The 19,560-nt window shown below is 34.8% G+C and overlaps 1 long non-coding RNA gene across 1 annotated transcript; it reads left to right on the top strand.

Annotated features, from left to right (window-relative positions):
• The first annotated feature begins 4,028 nt into the window (after positions 1-4,028).
• LOC149787242 (uncharacterized) lies at positions 4,029-16,880 on the top strand. The gene is made up of 3 exons (XR_016425271.1): positions 4,029-4,055; positions 14,972-15,087; positions 16,627-16,880. It is a non-coding gene; the product is annotated as an uncharacterized LOC149787242 (long non-coding RNA).
• Positions 16,881-19,560: the final 2,680 nt, after the last annotated feature.

The following is a 19,560-nucleotide window of genomic DNA, read 5'->3' as shown; positions in this document are numbered from 1 at the left end:
TGATAGATCAAGATGCTCCAGTGAGAAATAATAAATCGGATACAAGGTTCTGAAATCATATTGTGATATTTGCAACCCAGTATCTACATTTTGATCATGTCCCATAAATGACATCAAACGATGATATGCACGTCCTACATGATTTTGTGCATAATTTAGTTGTATATTTTCTGTTGGTTCTTGTTGTCCGTTTATCCGTAAGGAAATATTTGTGAGACCTAGTTGGTTAAATATCATATGAGAGTGAGTTTGTGAGTTTCAACGATTAGTTTCCTGAAACGCAATAAAAATATGCCGTGGTGCAGAAACACCTTGTTGCGATGCTATATGCCATGTAAACTGACCGTTAACGTTAGTTTGCATACTATCTGTGCTTGTTATCAACCATGACAACAAGGATTTACCACCTGTGTCCATGAAAGAAATCAATTTTTGTTCTTCTGCGATCGTTGGAGTCATTACCGGCATCCACAGTGAAAGTTTCGATAATATTACTTTACCAGCATCACCAACAGGTCTCCACAGAGCGTCGTCATCATTAATCTTTCTTACAAGAACAACCGTGTGTCTAGCTCCAAAAATAACCCTTTTAACATTCCTACAAAATCCAAAAATGTGCGATAGTGGAATTGTACATGAAAAACCTCTATTGTCTCCTGACAACATATTTTTAAGCGTTACAAATCCCAAGTTGAAATTTGGGTTAGCACCATGAACCACTGGCCACACATCAGCATCATTGTTATTGGCAAAATTTCTTGGTTGTCTTATATTATACGGATCGCTTTCAGGGTGATTGGAGTTATCTTTCACAAACATCATTGTAGGACCTGCTGATCTTGTATAATCATCAGAATATCTTGCTAGACCAATTATTGTTGTAGCAACGTCTACATCTTTCTCAATCGATTCAATATTTTTTCCATCAATCATATACGTGGCACTATCAAATAATGCCATGATCCCGTTGTTGACAAAACCAACTTTTACTGCACCTGCGTAATTAGTATCATCCGTTTTTATAATTGTACCTTCTACCTCAATAAAGGCCTCAGCGGGTAAAAAGTATCTACTTGTGTCATGAACTTGTAGTTCAATTCTTCCACGTTGATCTGGTACTCGTGCTTCATAAGAATAAAACTGATAATCACGTACCGATTCATCCTTAAGGACAGGTGCTTCCATGTCAAATGCTGTGTCGGATACGCGCTTGAACATTTTATTATAATTATTTCGTCTAACACGTTGATTACCGCGTTCGGAAAATTCCACTTCGGGAAGTTCCACTTCCGGATATCAAACTTGAGATATTATTTCCCGATTCACCGAGTCCCTGATCTGCTAACGCTGCTAGTTTTTGATTTGCAGCTTGATTTATTATTTTACTTACGTCTGCGGGCATAATGTCAGTACTTGCCAGTTTCACTGGTGGTTGTCGTTTTCGTCGCAATAATCGTGCTAGTCTATCTTTGATCGCCGAGAACGCCTTACCAGCAACATTGACAATTGCACCAGGAGCTTTTTCACGAACAATATCGATAGCTTTCATCGATAATTGTTTTGCAATAGGTGCTGCTTTTGGAGCTATCCTTGTGAATAATCCCCGAATGACATCACCAAGTCCATCTCCGTAAATAACCCTATAGATTGGTAATCGTGAGTTTACCGCTCTGACCTGTACGGGTTTACGATGATTGTTATGTATGATCATCTTATTTTATTTACCATTTATCTAATCGCGGTGACTAATCATCAACGAGCTCATCAATAAGTTCTCGGTAAACGCCGATATCCATGATACCACCTTGAAATAGTCGCCGGCAAATATCAGCTGCTTCATTGGTTATTTCTGTTGAGTTATTTCCTGCACGTTTTCCCCCTATAAGAACTTCTAACCGTGACACGTCATTGAGGATATTATCAGGACAAACAAAATTATTTTCTCCTGATGCAGTCAAAAAACCACTTCCTACAGCGCCAGGAGGATCATCGTCATCCTTTTCTGCCAACATCGTTTTTCTTTCTTTTTTAAACTCCTCAATTGGTTCACTCAATATAGTACTTCGTCGGGCGTATAACCGCTGCATGGGTGAAGGTTTTTGCTGCGGTGAAGAAGATTGTTGTTGTTCTGTTTGTTGCAGAGGTGGAGGAAGTTGATACTGAGAGAGTTGTTCTTGTTTTAGTTGTTTCATTCTCTCTTTATAAAGTCTTTTTACTTCTTCATGAAGACTTTCGTATTCTGGACCTCTAGCTTGTTTTTTGTTGTAATATACGCGATATATCCATTTAATAAAATTATCATCATTTACTTTTTCATGACTAGTTTTTAAAATACCAGATTTATTAAATATACCAAATAATATCATTTCAGGTAATTTTTCTTTTTCAGTATTTCTAATATCTTCAACAATTCCTTCGTTAAATCTTGCAATCAATTCTAAGTTTTCTCCTACTGGTTTGGATTCAGATGCATGTTTTTTTCTCACGTCGGCGACTTCAGTACGAAGTTTTCCAATATCTTCAAGTATTTCTTCACCGACAGGTGGAGGTTGAGCTGCAGCTATATCAGTTGGAAGATCTCGTAAAATCTTTTTTGTCTGTTTAGTTCTTCTTGCTATTTTTTCAGTCTGCGCCGCAGTTTGTTTTGATACCGGAAGAAGATCTTCTTTGATGACTGTTGCAACTTGTTCAGTAGCTGCAGTGACGGGCTTAAACAGGTTTTTAGTGTCCTCTTCGTATTCAACTCGTGCTTCTTGCTGCGCTTGTAGATTTTTTCTAAATGAATCTCTAACAGGAAGAAATTTTTTAATTGCTTCTAATCGTTCTCGAGCTATCCTTGCAGTATGAGATTCCGGATGTACCATTTTATTATAACATAATGATTTAATTATTATAACAGCAGAAGGGGTGATGATAAAATTAAACTGATATCATTAATATAATGAACAACTGTGCGTGGCTGCGTCAAGGAACCACTAACAAATGTGATAAAAAATGTCGTGGAGAATATTGCAAAAAACATAATTATCTTATAAAGAAAAACCCTCATGCTGGTCCACGAAGATGTGTTGGATGTAACAACGGCGTTAGAGGATTATATCAGATTTGCAAAAATTGCGGTGGAGATCGATACAGAAGTTTGATGATATATTACAGAAAAAGAAAAAACATAAATCCAAAAATAGAAAAACCACCATCAGAACTTGAATATTACTTGAAACATGGAACAAATTCCCAGGATTCAGATGAAGATTCCCCAGATTATTCAGAATAACATAGAAGCAGAGGGGCCTTGTCTACAATTATGTTGGGGACAAACAATAATCGTAGACGTGGTATTTGACCTCTATGAAGGGTCACTATTTTTTTTTGTATAACAAGGGTGACCCTTCCCTAAAGTGGTCTGTTCACCCCCTCTGCTGCTCAGTCACATACAAATCTTAAATTACATGCATAAAGACAAGTCCACATTATGGAATCGAGAACTGTTTCAGAAATGTAACATCTGTAAGAAAATTACATGAAAACAATCCAACTTCTTGCTACTGTTGGTCCAAAAACCATCATGTGAGATCTGTTATTTTCTTTCAAAAATGTCGCAAATTTCACAATTTCCAGCTATGGTATATACGATATTGCTTTTCTAAGGAAAGGAAAACCGCTAGAGGGCACTGGCGATCAAGATTAACGTTTTCTCAAAATGTCAACCTCATTACACCCGGTACTTTCTCCGCTTTAATATGTAAAAAGACAAAATTATTACCTCCGAATGTATTCATGGTTGAAAGGTCAATTGTCTATATTTAGCGTAGATGACACTGGGACATTTCTACAACTTATTCAGCGGAAAAAAACGAAAACCGAATCTTTCAAAACGCTGAAAAGCTAAATAAACGAACATATACGCTCACCTTCCCTACTTTTTAAATATTTTGGAGTTAATTTTAGGAGAATAATGGTAAAATGTGTGCGAATATTTGCGGAAAATCCACGAATTACGTCTTTTTCAAAGGTCACCCATGCCAGCATGAACGGTAACTCTTCCCGGATCATGGGTACGTACAAAATGTAAACAATGACAACAATACGACATAATTTGGGTTCAAAATCACACAAAAACTTGATTGTATGAAAAGGCAGACGTTTATAGCAAGGAATCGGATTATACAGACGTACTGTCATTCATTATACCAAACTTATTACAAAATATTTGTACAACTGTTGTTGTGTAATATACTTTCGAGGTTAGAGACTCGACGGGAGTATCACTCACCGACTCAGTGATACTAGACGTATTGCTAATAAGTATGTGCTTGTGATCACTGAGATATTATCAATGTCAGGTCATCTGTTCTACGTACGATTCTTATCTAGAGACACTGGTATTAAAATTAAAATGTTCATGTTTAGTAGGGACGGAAAAGAGGTAAAAGTTCAACTAATGAAAACTTAATTCATTTAAAATTATCATGCCATTGTTTGTGAATATCAATATGAATATTGTCGTCATAAGCCAAGAATCTATCTGTGGTATTTCTCCATTTAAATAAATACATAATTATAAATATTTCTTGAGAACCAACTCAGTGCCAGTTTCTTCTCTATCTCTGATACCACAATTGTATTTACTTCATGAACTATGTAATATTGCTCAAAACAATGGTCAGAATTATTATGAAAATATCGCAAAGTTAGGACATCCAAAATTTAATGTTGCACCATCCTAAGCTGACACTATAGAAATCCTGACTTACTGCATTGAAAACTTAGTGGAAAACCTCTTGTCATTGATTTTATTTTATAGATATGAAAACTAGCCAAATATATCTTATGATAAATAATGAAAACTGACCAAATATATCTTATGATAACTAAATTCTAAAATAGCAGTTGTTATTTACTAAATTGTGATTTCAGATAAATGTATAAATGTACATGAACACTGTAATGAATATGCATTATTGGTTTTAAGAGTAACATACAATTTCAACTTGGTATGACTCATGATTATGCTATTTCATGCAAAAATGTTAGGGGGCTTGTGATAAAAAGCACATAAAGTCTTCAGAAGTACCTCGAACATAGAAAAAGTGAATTTATTCTTGAAGCTGAATGTTCACAACACATTTATATATAACCATGAGGTAACATGAGGTCAAGAATTTTCAAAAAGTGACCAAAGACTTAAATATTAAAAATTGTGGATGGTACATGTGTTTGAATGTTTCCTGTGATTTATTTGAAGAGATATCATAAAGATGGGCTCATTTTTGAAATCTGCACACTCAAATTAAGCAGAAAATATTCCATTTTTAAAGCAACATTTAATTTCAACTTGTGTTTGACTCAAAAATATAGTATTTCATGAAAAAAAGTTGGGGGGTGGGGTGATAAAAAAGCACAGGGGGGCTCCTGAATTATCTGGAACATAACAAAGTCAATTTATTTTTAAAGCTGAATGTTCACAAAATATTTCTATATAAAATCTATGTAAGAAATATGAAAACTTCAGCTTGAAAAAACATGAGGTTAAGAATTTTCAAAAATTGCCAAAGACCAATATTAAAAATGGTGGACATTACATGTGTTTGAATGCTTCCTGTGAATGTATTTGAAAGATATCATAAAGATGTGTTCATTTTTGAAATCTGCACACTCAAATTATACAGAAAACATTCCATTTTTATATATTCTATAATTATGAAAAAATTATCCCCTGTTGCTACTTTTCTGTGTTTCTATTGTGTTCCGGTGCCTTCCTTCGTTTCTATGCACCGAATTTATAGTACCAATAAGGTGATTTCATGTTGTCAGAAATTTCATCATAATTTATTGATAAAATATCAGACTCCAGTGACCAAATACATGTCATATAGGTCGAAGAAACAAGTTGGTGGAGATGCAAACCATACAAATGTAAAGAATTCAGTAGCTATTCATGCGATAGGGCTGGTTTAGCAGTGCACATAGCTATGCAAACAGGTGACAAACCCTTCAAATGTGAAATATGTGGAAAATTGTTCATGCAGAGATCTACTTTGGTGAAACACGAGGGTACATACTAGTGATAAACCATACAAATGTGAAATATGTGGATAAATTTTCAAAGATCAGCATTGTCAACACATTTAATCTTACATGCCGGTGATGAACTATACAAATGTGACATTTGTTGAATATTGTTTAACCACATGTCCCATCTGTCAAAATACCTGAAAATACACACAGGTGACAAACCAATATTCAAATGTGAAATATGTGAAAATCTTGAGTCACAAACATCATTTGTATGCACACTTGAGAATACACACTGGTGATAAACCATATAATCACAAACTGTGTGAAAAATGTTTTACTGAAGATCCAGTTTATCAACACACTTGAGAATACACACCAGTGATAAATTGTTTAAATGTAAACAGGTGGAGAATGTTTTAGTCATAAATATGAGTAGTCAACACACCTGAGAATACACAATGTTGAGAGACCATGCACTGAGAATACACAATGTTGAGAGACCAGACAAGTGTGAAGAATACATGGACAAGTATTTTGTCATAAATCTGATTTGACAACACTTGATAATACATAAGGGTGATCAATGAATAAAAAGTGAGATATGTACAAAATGCTTCAGTCTCAGCTATAGTTGATCAGCAAATATGGGTATACACACTGGTGACCAACCACACAAATGTGAAATATGTGGGGCATTAATCATTTAACTCATTTATTGAAACACTTGAGGTGGCAAGAGATAGTTTTGTAAATTGGCCCCTGTCCAATTTCCTAACTTAAGGCTATGGTGTGACTTTTTCAGCTATTATTGCTTACTAATTAAAGACACATATATGTTTGTCAACTACTTGTTCTGGACTTGTGTTGTTCATGAAATTGATGTGAGGCATGTACACCTCCCACATTTACTTTGCACTATGGTTTGTAGATAGTGAAATACCAATAGTTGGCTAGGACGAAGAGCTAGCCCCACATAGCAGTAAACATGTGGGTTCAGGGAAAATTAGAATTTCTCAAAAATGGCTTGGATGATGACTATTTCAGTTGTATCGACCTGTTTAATATGCAGTGTTTTGCAGAATTATCACCTAGGAAAAGGGCTTGTGTTTGCACTGTGAGAATCACTTCATGTCAAAAATGACCTTCAGACATGAAAAATGCAGGTGTAAATTTTGGGTTATGGTACATAAACTTCTATTGCTATGAACTGCCGTTTTATCTGGTCAAGTGAATACTATTCTTATTCTTTTTATTATCACTATCCAAAAATGTGGACCTTTTTTATCTTGTTATTTATTATGATTTTGTATACTAGGCCGGTGAATGCAGTATTAAATTTGTGTATAAAAACTTTCTCCTGGCTCCTGAAGAAACACACTGCAGACAAACCATGCAAATGTGAACTATTTGGAAAATTAATTATCCAGAGATCTAGTTTATCGACACACCTGATGACATGGACTGGTGAGAAATCATTCAGATGTGAAATTTGTGGAAAATTGTTTCTCCAGGGGTCTCTTTTGTTGACACACTTGAGAATACCCACTGGAGACAAACCCTTTATCTGCAAAATGTGTGGGAAACTGTTTAACCAGAGCTCTGACATATCTATCACTTAGCCATTGATGCAGACATCATTCTTGATCTTGTGTGGAATGACCACCGAGACTAACCAAAGTCGGCCCCAGTGGGATTCAAACCCAACCATTCTTCCAGATGTCTACCATTACCTTTATTCCCCATTTCATAGTAGTATTTATTTATAACATGCATATTTAGCAATAAATGAATTCAAAACTTAATTTGTGTTCTTGTCATGAAACTTCCAGTGCAAAAGATATATAGCCATTGAAATCAAGTATAAAACTGCATCATAAGATATTGCATATTCAGCATATTTTTAAATGCATGAAATAATAATACAATAATAATACATATTTTAAACACACATACACACAGATTATACATACATATATATGCATGCAATAAAGCTATAGCCTGTAAACTTTTGATTCTTTAAAGGAAAAAGTTTATACTCATTTTATACACATCATGTTAAAATATTTATATGTTGAATATGTAATACAGATACCCTAACTACAATTTATTTCTGTCAGATTACATAACCTTTAGCTTCATTTGGACAGACATGAAGAAAATTCAATGAACAGCAAACTTACAGTACATAAGTAAATCAAGAAGTTATAACATATGCATTAAATAGGTATGCATTGAAATATATGGTAAAATTAAAGATTAAATTTTAGATGTACATCATGTATTTAATTTTCATACAGAGTTCTTGCACAGAAGAAACCTCTCCATGAGATATTTCTGACTTTGTCGTGATGTACACTCTTAGGCTGACTTTGTCATGATGTACACTCTTAGACTGACTTTGTCATGATGTACAGTCTTGGGCTGACTTTGTCATGATGTACAGTTGTAGGATCACTTGGTCATGATGTCCATTCTTACGCTGATTTTGTCATGATATACACTCTTTGACTTGTCATGATGTACAGTTTTAGGATCACTTGGTCCTGATGTACAGTCTTAGGCTGACTTTGTCATGATGTACAGCCTTAGGCTGACTTTGTCATGATGTACATTCTTTGGCTTGTATCTTAGTGTTCCTTGTCTTCTAAATAGCACATCACTAAATTTTGAAATGATTTTAAAGGACCATTCCAGGGTTATTTTAAGTTTGGATCTCATCCTTTTATTCTTTTGGGGTCAGAATACCAAACTTTTTTTTACCTGCATTGCAGTCACTAAATATGATCTGCCTTGCCACTTTTCTTTTAACATTTTCTATAAAAAAAAGCCTTTTTGTAGTTCTTTGTAATCTTTTTTTCTGCTTTAAATTCTTTGTATGTATAGTTTATAATGACAAGTTCTTAGTTTATAATGACAAGTTCTTTTCTCTCATCTTTTTGTTTTATATGTGAATGATGTTAATAATCTTCATAACATGTCAAATATGTTCTTAAGTATAAATGTGCTTTTGGGATTAAACATTTCTGATAAGTCACATAGTTCACGTATTGCCCATTCCTCAATACAACATCACATTGTTCATCCATCTTTGGATCCCATTGGAATAAACCAGAACAGCATGGGAACATTTAGGCAAGTTCCTGCAAGATTGTGTTCCACAATAATGCTGTCTGCTGATCTTCTCTTTTAAGAAAATTAAATTGTAGTTACCTTAAAACTCACTATTTTGTGTATGTACACAACATGACTGACTGGTGATTACTGGTGACATTAATTGAGATTATCAAGTTACATGCCTTAAAACTCGCTGTTCTATGTATGTACACAACATTACTGACTGGTGACATTAATTGTGATTATCAAGTTACACACCTGAAAACTCACTGTTCTATGTATGTACACAACATCACTGACTGGTGACATTAATTGTGATTATCAAGTTACACACCTTAAAACTCACTGTTCTATGTATGTACACAATATGACTGACTGGTGATTACTGGTGACGTTAATTGTGATTATCAATTTACGTACCTTAAAACTCACTATTTGATGTATGTACACAACATCAATGATTGGTGATTACTGGTGACATTAATTGTGATTAAGTTACACACATAATATACTTAATGGTTTGTTAAACCAGATTTCACCTTGAATCACTTTTCTTTGCACAAAATGAATAATATCTTCTCTATATGATTACAGTGTTTCAGTGATTACAGTGTGTCAATGATTACAATGTGTCAACAATTACAATGTGTCAATGATCACAGTGTGTCATTGATTACAATGAGTCAATAATTATAATGTGTCAATGATTACAGTGTGTCAGTGATTACAATGCAGAGGCATAGCTATGATATTTTGTGCCCGGGGACGAACTATAAAATTGGCGCCCCAGCCCCCTCCCCGTTTAATCACATTTTTGAATATTACCCTTGTTTCCTTATTATAATGTAACGTTGTAAGCCTCATTTTGGCGCCCCTGTACCTTGGCACCCGGGGACATATGTACCCCCCTGCCCCCCCCCAGCTACGCCTCTGTTACAATGTGTCAATGATTACAGTGTGTCAATGATTATAATGTGTAAATGATTACAGTGAGTCAACAATTACAATGTGTCAATGATTACAGTGTGTCAATGATTACACTGTGTCAGTGATTATAATGTCTCAATGATTACAAGTGTCGATGATTACAATGTGTCAGTGATTGCAATGCATCAGTAATTACATGTCAATGATTACAATGTGTCAATGATTGCAATGCATCAATGATTACGATGTGTCAATGATTACAATGTGTCAGTGACAAACCAACTACACTCAGCCTGCAAGAAAGTCCAGACCTTAGGTTTTTCTCTTGCTGGGTTTATGTTTGTTCACAACTTACCATTAAGCTTTGAGCCTAAACTGTTCTTGAGGAGAAAGTTTCTGAGTTGGACATGTGATGTAATCTGGAGTTAGTGAGTGGGTTTCTTTAACAGTAGGACAAAGCTCATATTTTGGCATTTTGAGCTAAATTGAATTAAAACATATCTCAGCTTCCCTTATATATATATTGTTATCTTGATGGACAATTGTTTAACCACAGTTCCAGTCTGTCAAGAACACCTGAGAATACACACAGGTGATAAACCATTCAAATGTGAAATACATAAAAATATTTTGCAGCAAACATAATTTGTCCACACACTTGACATTACACACTGGTGCCAAACCATTCAAATGTGAAATAGTCACAAGCTTCATTTGTCCACACACTTTAGGATACACAGGTAATAAACCTTACAAATGCGAAGTGTGAGAAAAAATGTTTAATTGAAGATCCAGTTTACCTTCACACTTGAGAATACACACTAGTAATAAACCATTCAACTGTGGAACATGTGGAAATTGTTTTAGAGATAGTATCTTATGTCAACACACCTGAGAATACACTATCTTGAGAGACCATACAAGTCTGAAAAATTTGTGGACAAGTATATAGTCACACAGCTGGTTTTACTTGCTGATACACAAGGGTGACCAATGAATAGAAAGTGAAATATGTATAAAATAACATTCAGATGTGAATTTTGTGGAAAATTGTTTTGATAGAGGTCTCATTTGTTGACAAACTTCAGTTGCAAAACATTTGGAAAATTGTTTACCCAGAGTTCTAAACAATCTAATACTGAGCTTTTGATGCAGCTATCATTTTTGATGTTGTATGGAATAATAATAATAATAATAATAATAATAATATAATAATAATAATGCTTTATTTATAGAGGGTGACTCATTAGTCAAGGACTATTCTCCCTTGAGGCCCTCTTAAGGAGAGTATAACAATGCACATTATATGAAGATGGCAATAATTACTGTTTATTTTAACATGTTTAGTATTAAAATACTAAATTCCATTATCTGTTAGAAACACATACATGCTCATGATATCTTTTCTTAAATATTCTAATATTTTCAGCAGATTTTACATGTAGTGGAAGCTTATTCCACAGAACTGTGCCAGAGTATTGAAAACTCTTTTCAAATTGCTCTGTTCTTGGTTTTGGTATTAGAATGTTTCCATGTGATATTGATCTCAACTGGTATTGTGCTGAAAAAGGCCTGAATAAGTCTTGAAGATACTCTGGAGACAGTTTTGGGTTCCCTGACTTGTGTAGCTTTTGTGATGTCCCCAAAATCATACATTTTGTTTTACCTTCATTAATTACCATCCTATTTTGTTGTGCCCAGTTTTGGACTCTGATAAGGTCTGAGTTTAATTTCATTTGGATAACTTCAGTATCAGAACTAGATGTATACAAAGTTGCATCATCTGCAAACAAATCTGTGTTTGTGGATTCATTATTTAATGGTAGATCATTGATATAGATAAGGAAGAGGAGAGGGCCCAAAACTGAGCCTTGAGGGACTCCTGAATGAATAGTGCAAGTTTGAGAGCTAATATTGCCAATGCTTACTTGTTGAGACCTTTGGTTTAGGTATGATCTAAACCAGTTTAAAGAAGGATTGTCAAATCTGTAACAGTTCAACTTTTGCAGCAGAATTTCATGATCAACAAGATCAAAGGCTTTCTTGAAGTCAAGGAAAACAATCCCAGTCATATGTCCAGTATCCATTTCCTTCAGCCAAAGATCAGTTAATTTGGTAAGTTCTGTTTGGCACGAGTGGTACTTTCTAAATCCTGATTGAGCTTTATGAAATAGAGAGTATGTTTCGAAAAATTTATAGACCTGAATGGCTACATGCTTTTCAAATAGTTTTGACAATACAGGTAGAATTGATATTGGTCTGTAATTTCCTGGATCCTCCTTTTCTCCTTTCTTAAAGATAGGTGTAACCTTTGCACATTTCAATGTTTCTGGAAAATTACCACTCATTATACTTAAATTTATGATATGCGTTAGTGACTTTGTTATTACTGGTGCAGCAATTTTAAGAATTCGTGGACCAATACCATCCAATCCAGAGGATTTATTAATATTAACCTTAATTAGCATATCAAAAACATCACCTTCACTAACATTAGCTATTGAAAAATAATTTTCATCAGGAATTTTAGCTTTTATAAATAATAGAAGAGCATCAAGTTCAATTGGGATGTTAGTCTGGTTCTGAATACTCTTACTGGAGATGCTTATGAAGAAATTGTTGAACATTTCCACAATGTCTTGTACAGATGTTGCTATATCATCATTTTGCTTAAGTCTAGGGGGAAGGCAACTGTTCTTGCGTGGGTTCAGCTCTTTTAGATGCTTCCACAATGTTTTGGTACTCTTACTTTCATTGATAGCCTGTTTATAGTAGTTCTCTTTTGCCTTATCTATCAGGTACTTGGTTTTATTTCTCCACTTTCTATAGCTTTTCATGTCTTTTTTCTTGTGGAAATTATCTCTTAGGTGCCTAGCCTCATTGATCTCAGGGGTAATCCACTTGGGTGTAATTTGGTGTTTAACCCTTTTTGTTTTAATTGGGGCATGCTTGTCTAAGGCTGCATTGAACATCTGATACCATTTGTCCAAGGCAGTGTTGACATCAGCTATAGTGCAGACTGATTGGAAAGGTTTGCAAACTAAATCATTTAAGAACATTTCCTCATCAAACTGTTTGAAGTCCCTGTATTGAATTTCAATGTGTTGGCCATTTTTAGATGATTTCGGAACATGTCTAGTTATACAGACTGGGTAGTGGTCACTCAGTGCATACACTGGTACCTTAATTTCACTTACGTTTTCAGGTTTATTAGTATAGACATGATCAATGATAGTAGCACTTTTATCCGTTACTCTAGTTGGGGTGTTAATTAATTGAGTAAAGTTGTAAGTTTCAAAGCTACTTATCCATGTTAATGGTGGAGTTTTCATATAGTCAATGTTAAAATCACCTAATATGATAATTTCTAAATCTTCCTTAAGTAATGCTTTTTGAATTTGAACCTCAAACCTATCAATCCAATCAGCTGTGGAACTAGGTGGCCTGTAAACCGAACATAAGAGTATTGGCTTTGATTGGGCAAGGGTTACTTCGATCCAGACGCTCTCTACCCCAATAGTCTCTAGATCAACACGTCTGTTATAACTAATGGAACTGTCTACATAGAGAAGAATACCCCCACCCCCCATGGATTCCCTATCTTTTCTTTCAAAGTTGAACCCCTGTATTTGGAGAGCCAAATCATCAGTATCGTCGGAAAGAAAGGTTTCACATAGGCCTAGAATATTGACTGATCTAGTTTGCTGTAATATTAACTTTATCTCATTCAGTTTAGGGAGGATGTGTTGAATATTTAGGTTGATTACTTGCAGACCTCTTTTGAGGAGGCCAAATACATGACAATTTTGATCAGAGGATTGATCTTCAGACAAGGTAGTATGCCATATATTGTTTTTAGACTTGACAGATTTCTTTACATTGCCTTGATTATTTACAGAAACATATGAAGAAGATAACATACAAGATCCATCTGTTGTACCATGACCACATGTAGTGGATATTTGAGAATGTTCAATATGAGACTGATTTACATACATACAAGAAGACATTGACATATTAGACACTTGGGGGGCCTCAGAGGGAGAAGTAACTTGAACAGTATCACACAGTTGTTTACATGTTAACAAGTTGCACTTTGTACACAAATCAGATAGTGCCTGAAACCTGTTTATAGAATTATAATTATTACATTGAAAAGTGTACACATATTCTAATGCATTTTGTTGCTGGATATGTGTTGCATAGGCCTGTACATCACAGCCTTCTACCTATTGGTATGTGCACAACTTTTGCTTATGTCCTAGTTCATTACAAAGATGGCAGCGAATCTGTTTTCCATGCAGAATGAAATACTTCTGTGACTAACCAAGGTCGTCTGCAGTGGAATCCAAACCCACCCAATTCTACCAGATCACTACCATCACCTTTATTCATCATTCCACAGTAGTATTAATTTATAACATGAATATTTAGTAATATGTCAATTTAAAATTTAATTTGTATTTTTAACATGAAAATTCCAGTGAAAAAAATATATTGGCAGTGAAATTGAGTCTAAAATTATATGTACCTCATAAGATACTGTATATTTGGTATATCCAGCATATTTTTAAAGGCATGAAATAATACTGAACATTTGAAACACACACACACACACACACACACACATATATATATCAGGGGTCATGCTACCGGGCAAAGTGGGTGACTAAGTCACCCCAAAAATGTAAACTTCACCTTCATTTGTTAGGAAAGCAAAAGTGACTTTGTCCTGTGATTATATAGAGGAATATTGAAAATAGAATGATCATCCTTTTTGAGATACTCCCTCACCTTATCCAAGTTAGTTCCAGTGTTGTTTTAGTTCAAGGTGAAATGTAGGCTTCAAACCATCGAATAGAAATTACCTGTGTTGATATGATTTATATATATTAGTTGCCCCTTATTTCAGATGGATGTGCGCACTGTTCCACTTGAAAGTTTGGTGATGGTTGGGGATGTAGTAGTACAGGTGCCTTTGTAATGTAATTATACTGCTGGGGTACTGCCTCCACATACTTGTCAAAGGTAAAGTGAACATACTTTCTGTTCTCAATTTTCTCTTATTTGCTCATTTCATATGGAAAAGAAAATGTAATTCTTTGAGCCGTTTTGATTAACTAATACGAGTACTTGTGTGACAATACGTTTTAAAAGGAAATGGTGTACAGTATGTCTTATAGTTCCTTTTATTTGGGTTTTTATCAACACCGTGAGCATTTTTAATTCCTTTCACAAAATCACTTATTTTAAACATATTTAATCAGCATGTAAATAATGCATAGCCATGTGGTTATCGTGACAATGTATATCATAATTAAAACCAGGAAGAATTGTTGATTAAGAGGTGTTTCCTGATAATGGAATATAGTAATGTCATAATACATGAGGATTATCACAATCATCAGGTACACCTCACCAGTGGCATGTGGTTAGAGCATCTGCCTCGGAAGTGGGTGGTCGTGGGTTCAAACCCCAGCCAAGTCATACCAAACACTTAGAAAAATGGTACTAACAGCTCGCTAGGTGCGCACATTAAGAGTTTAGTGTTAGGACTGGTTGGCTTAGTGGCAGGATGATACGACTGGGTGGGACATCATGCTACAAGTCTGTGGCATGATGCCCAAGTGCTAGACATCACTATAAACTGCCACAATGCAGTCATCATAGCAATACGACTGAAAAATTGTTAAAGCTACATTAAAAATCCTAATCACACACACACACACAATCGTCAAGTAACTGAAAATAGTTATTTTTCTCTTTGCAACAGCTACAAATAAAACTGCCCCCAAAAATATGGTTTTGTGCACTGACAAATTTTGTTTCTTTTCTCTATCACTTTTTCTCTCTGACACACACAAGCTCGCATGTATTGATTAAAACGTTTTTCCAGTTTCTTTATTTTATTGCAATTTGATAATGAGATTATTGTTGCTGTAAGAATACAAGTTGCACTAATTTCTTGACAGTGTGAACTCGTATCGTTGTGTACAGTTTACCAATAAATAATACCCATAATTAATACATGTTTGAAACATCTTACTTATTTTGCCAACATTACATGACATAACAGCTACAAAGAAGTATGCTCTAAATGCAGACGAGCTTGCACAATGAAACAATATCCTCTCTCTCGTTCACTAATAACAAGAAAAATCTTTTTTGAGTACTTTAATTTTTATTGTAATTGTATTTTTTAGTTGATTTTAGTTGAGCAGAATGAGACAGAAAATATATGTTTATTTTGTACGTTTGTACTGTAGGTTGTCAAGTAGGATGTCTTCATTAGAACTTGTTTGGGAATGATCCTTTTATTTTTTTACAGTCAGTACCACAAAATGATAATTATTTTTTTTCATATAATTTTTCGCACACTGGAATTAATATTTTTCATGTATGAAAAATTACATGAAATATGGTTTAGCAACTTCCCTTAAATATTTCTCTAAAAACATCTTAAATAATGCAATAATGCTATTTCCCCTTGAATCATTTTGCAAGAATGGACATTTCCATATATGACATGTTGTTGTTGTTGTTCTAGGGTTTAACACCATTTTTCAGCACAAGATAGGCTATACATGGCAGCCAGTATAATTGGTGGAGGAAGAACCACCGACCCACAAGAAACTACTGGCAGACTTTCCCACGTACCAATGCTAGCAGAGCCTTGGACTGGAACCCACGCAGACAGGTGAGATGGCAGTGATCCGGAATGGTGAGTGCTTTAGACCACTCGGCCACTCGGGGCCCCCCATATATGACATGTAACGATGTAGTTGTTCACGTTGCCAATCTCTCTAAAAGAGAATGGACATTTTCATGTGGGCCATGTTACCATGTACATATTAAGATCCCCAAACACTCTGAACAAAAACAGACATTTACATGTGGGACATTTAAATGTCATTCTGATCCCCATACAATCTAAAGAAGAATGGACATTTGTATGTGGGACATGTTACCATGTACATGTACCTATTAAGATCAGTTATAGAAAGCTAATTCAAATGAATTGGTGTTAAATTCTTGTAATGTAAAAATCCAAATACCATTTTAGTGTTAACATTTTTGTAATATAAAAGTCCTAAATATCATTTTAATGGTAAGTCTTGTAATATAAAATTCTTAAATATCATTTTAATGGTAAGTCTTGTAATATAAAAGTCTAAAATATCATTTTAATTGTAAGTCTTGTAATAAAAAAGTCCTAAATATCATTTTAATGGTAAGTCTTATAATATAAAAGTCACATATACCATTTTAGTGTAAAATGTATTGTTATATAAAAGTCCCATATACCATTTTAGTGTAAAATGTCTTGTTATATAAAAAGTCCCATGTACCAATTAGTGTTAAAAGTCATGTAATATTAAAGTCCCATTTACCATTTAGTGTTAAAAGTCTTGTAATATAAAAGTCCCATATACCATTTTAGTGTAACACTTTGTAACATAAACCCAAAGGCCCTTTTCAGGGCCAGCCATATTTCTCGAAAAGAGATAGCCTTTCCATTGCCTACCCCTTTTTTAAAAAAAAATTTTTAAAAAAAAAATCCCATATTCAATTCCCCTTTGTCCCTAAACAACCCCCAAACTCTATTCCCATGTTAAATTCCCCTTGTACGTATATCGGCCCACAATTTTTTCCCATGTTAATTCCCCTTGTACGTATATTAACCCACGATTTTTCGCCATGTTAAATTTCCATTGTACGTATATTCACCCAGGGGTCTCCGTAATACTAATTTCCATTGTACGTATAGTGCCCCACTTAACTACTCATTAGGCCACCGGAGCGGTTAAACAACATAAGATTATTTGTGAATACAGTATCTACAGCTCTTTTCTTAAGCTTGTAAAATGTAATATTTACTTTCACAACAAAGAAGTGTCTTTTCCAGGTGTTTTGTTCTTTTGGTTACCTGGTTCTGGTTGTTTATCATTTTTATGATTTAAAATTATAATGTTAAACGTTTATATATGTTTTCTTAAGATGGGTTCCTTGCATGTTGAGTGATGTGATGTGATGTGATGTGATTTGGATTTTTAACGTAGCTTTAACAAGTTTTCAGTCATATCGCTACGATGTCTGCATTGTGGCAGTTTATAGTGATGTCTAGCACTGGGGCATCATGCCGCAGACATGTAGCATGATGTCCCACCCAGTCACATTATCCTGACACCGGGCCGACCAGTCCTAACACTAACCTCTTAATGCTGAGCGCCAAGCGAGGCAGCTGTTAGTACCGTTTTTGTAAGTCTTTGGTATGACTCGGCCGGAATCGAACCCACGACCTCCCGCATCCGAGGCGGACGCTCTAACCACTAGGCCACCGGAGCGGTTTTGCATGTTGAGCTGAAGCATTCCTAATGAATGTGCAACACATTACCTGTCAACTGGTAAACCCATTTTACTTGCAGCCACGTTAAATATTGACACTAATTTTATATAGATTATTCCTAATTGCATAATTTTGAAAGTTTTAATTAAGTTTGTTTGGAAATATTAGTTTTAAGAATTGAATTTTTATAAATATTTATGAAAAGGGCAGTAAGAGGAGGCTTTAGAAAGAAAGAAAAACCTAAATCCATTATTGTCTACCATACCCCCAGCTTATTGGCCCCATGAAATTATTCGATATAGCACTATCCATGCAATAAATCTAGGGATATTTTTGCTGTGTTTAACGGAGTTGATACTCACACGTTACGAAATATTCACCAGACTTGGTGCAACGGTGACATGGATTATAATCGTTTTAGAAATTCATTTACTCATGCTCGGAAAACCCCGCATGGGTTTATCACGATAAACTTGAATGACCCTCGAACACGTTATCGAATCGGGCAGATAATTTTTTTAATTGATAGCAGCAGGGATGGCGCGACCACATCAACGAGCTCAACATGGTATCCGTGCATGAGTATGTGAACGCGGTAAAATTTACATGTATAAAGGGTCGGTGAAGCGATTGGACGCCTCCTGAAAAGTGATCCAGTCACCCTCCCTGCTGCTTGCCATTTTGTGCTTACGAATACCAAATGGTCATTAATTGTGTTTATTAGGAAAATGTGTTGATTGATATATGGTAACTATGAATTTCATAATCAAAACTTAATAAATAATGTAAATAATTCAACGATGTTTACTTAAGTGCATTATAAACGCAAACATTAATAATAATCTGCACACCTTTATTCATATTTTCCATGTCTGTGTTTCTCTAGTGTAGATCAAAAGACGTACAAAAAAGCTGGGTAGGCAAGAATGTTGAAACAGTGTTACAACTCGAGATTAAATATGTGGCTACCAAATGGTCTCATAAGATCAGAAGATTTTATTGGATATTCAAAAATAAAACAGTCACATACAAATCTTAAATTACATGCATAAAGACAAGTCCACATTATGGAATCGAGAACTGTTACAGAAATGTAACATCTGTAAGAAAATTACATGAAAACAATCCAACTTCTTTCCACTGTTGGTCCAAAA

Source organism: Sinohyriopsis cumingii, chromosome 12 (assembly GCF_028554795.1).
Source record: "Sinohyriopsis cumingii isolate HCF-2022 chromosome 12, ASM2855479v2, whole genome shotgun sequence".
NCBI classification, from domain to species: domain Eukaryota; kingdom Metazoa; phylum Mollusca; class Bivalvia; order Unionida; family Unionidae; genus Sinohyriopsis; species Sinohyriopsis cumingii.
The sequence above is the reverse complement of the archived record's forward strand: the minus strand, read 5'-3'. Positions and strand labels throughout refer to the sequence as shown.